Raw genomic sequence first — 2661 nt, 5'->3', positions numbered from 1 at the left:
CACATCGTTAAACTTCTAGCAAGCCTTTTTGTTAGTGCAGTCGGTAGTTCCCAGACTGCAAAGAGTAAATATTTTTTGACATACGCTTTATACTCTCAAAGTTGCTTTGAACAACGCCTGGCATTTGTAACAGAGGTGAGAGAAGTTTGTTTGTTACCTTACTGAGAATTACAGAAATGTAAGACCTATCTAGTACAAAGAAAAACAGGAAAAAGAAAAATATGTCTACTGACTTGTATTTGGCCACCTAAACTCGTACTCCCATGAGAAACTGCTTTCAAAGATGGACAACCTAAAACAAAGCCAACAAGCTGGTGACCAAGCTCTCCTAGTCAACCAGAAGGAACTCTCACGCGTCACAATGACACTACCTTGTATCCTTCCTGAAAGCAGCCAAAGCTAGGCCCCTGGAAGTCGGAACATGGTAAAGATTCCTACAGCTGGGGAATCTGCCTGCTCTGGGGCCCTGGGACAGTTGCAATCACTGCTACTGGAAAAGGAATATATATGTTCTCAAAACTTCTTGAGCACCTCTTAGTTCATTCAATACTGACCTCTAGAGGAGCTGATTAGGTATAGTTGATTCTCATTATTCACAGTAGTTATGTTCTATAAAGACACCGCCAACACTGAATAAGTGCTTAGTGAACTCCTGCTCCTAGGGAAAATACAAGGTTAGGTTCCTGTGAGCCCCTACTCATAATACTTTCATCAACTAATCAGTATATAAGCTTGTTTCATATGCATTTCAGTTTAAAGATGTTTTATTTACTATATATTGTCAATTCATTAACATTGCATTCAATGCTAAAAGCACTACAACTCAAGCCTGAATGGAGCTTATCTAACACACATTTTTCCATAAAGAATTTTGTTTTCCTAAGTCATATTATAATCTTTTTTTTTAATTGTGGTAAAATATACATAACATAAAACTGATCATTTAACCATATTTAAGTGTGTTGTTTCGTGGCATTAAGTACATTTACATTGCTGTGCAACCATCATCAATATCTTTGGAACTTTTTGATCTTCCCAAATTTTGAAATTTTTAATTTTCCCAAATTGAAAATCTGTGTCTATTAAACACTAGCTTTCCCCCAGCCCCAACCCTCCTCCTAGTCCCTGGCAACCACCATTCTACTTTCCATCACGGCCTCCTGTGTCTAGAGCAGAGCACTTCAGCATTATGCTTGGGGCCATTTTAAACAGTAGAAGCACCCCAAAAAAAGGATACAAAACATGTGAAAAACATGGTACTAAAGAGACTCCAAAAAGAACATTTGTTTATGGCACGAGAACTTAAACAAGGCAGAGAATTGCCTTATTTGACCTCAGCTGGGTACCTGCCTGTCAGAAGCCTCAAATTTTTCACCATCCTGCACATGTGCATGGAAGACCACAAAAGTGTCATGAGTATTGATTTGGAGGTTAAAAATAAATTTTAATAAGTAGGCAAATATGCAAATATGGAATCCATGAATAATGAGGATTGATCATATGTGGAAATGACAACCGTTGTTCACTTTATTCCAGGAAGTAAGAATAAAGAGCTGAAACATGCTTTGTAATAGGGCTGACTTAGAAAACTTTATTTACCTCAGAAGCCTAGAGGCCTTATGTGAAATGATAATTGGCAGCTACAACCTGAAGCAGTTCTATTTCATGTGGAGGATAAATTTAAGCATAATCTCAAACCCCTCTGCATGAAACAAAAACCAAGCACTCAAGTACCAGTGATCAATCACTTACTATATGACAGGTGCTATATTCAGCAATTTGCATGGATTATTAAATTACATCCCCCCAAAACTTTATGAGGACACCAAAGGCTAGCGAAGTTATGTATCTCATCCATTATTTCACAGTAAAAAGTTGAGATTTGAACTCAGGTCTATCTGACTCTAGAGGCTGAGTTCTCAACTGCTATGCAAATTCTAATCAAATTAAAAAAACAAAAGATTTGACTTCACAGAAGTGCATAGGAGCATATGTTACGATTATTATAACATTACAAAGATTTATACATTGAAAAATAAATTTACCAAATAAATAAAACTTTATAAGCCTGATCCAATACTGTTCCATAACAAAGAATATCTGAAATCCTTCAGGGCATCTGGTTTGTGTCTGGTTTTCCTTAATCTTTAATGATGGGCAAATCTAATGCATTATGTAAGGCCATTTTTTCTCAAGAGATGTAGATACCTCTTAAGAATTTGATGAAAATGCATTAACTTTTCAGGCTACTGGGTTGCATTTTAGTGCACTGAGGCAGTAAATTAGTGTACAATGTGTAAAAGTGGTAGTGACCTAAAAAATAAATATTTGATATGAGCCATTGCATTCTTTTGGAAAAAAAAATTAATGGATTAACTGTTAGTCCTTAGCTTCCCAAAAAGGAGTAGGAAGAAGAAATCTCCTGTGGCATGGAAATAGCTTCTGTTTCTTGCTGACTATGTTTGTTTAGCTCTTTAATAGTCCATTTGATCAGATCTTGTGGTTCCCAAAGCTAAAGTTGAGAGTTTGATCCCGACAGAGGCCACTTACATTTAGAGAACAAAAAGCTCTATTCTCTGCTCCCAGACCTTACCCCAAATCCCTGCCAGGTGTCTGCCCTCTGGTCAAAATGAGAAACTGGCAAAAGGGTGCAAACCTATC

The sequence above is a fragment of the Pteropus alecto genome, unplaced genomic scaffold (genome assembly GCF_000325575.1).
Source record: "Pteropus alecto unplaced genomic scaffold, ASM32557v1 scaffold3, whole genome shotgun sequence".
Taxonomy (NCBI): Eukaryota; Metazoa; Chordata; class Mammalia; order Chiroptera; family Pteropodidae; genus Pteropus; species Pteropus alecto.
The sequence above is the reverse complement of the archived record's forward strand: the minus strand, read 5'-3'. Positions refer to the sequence as shown.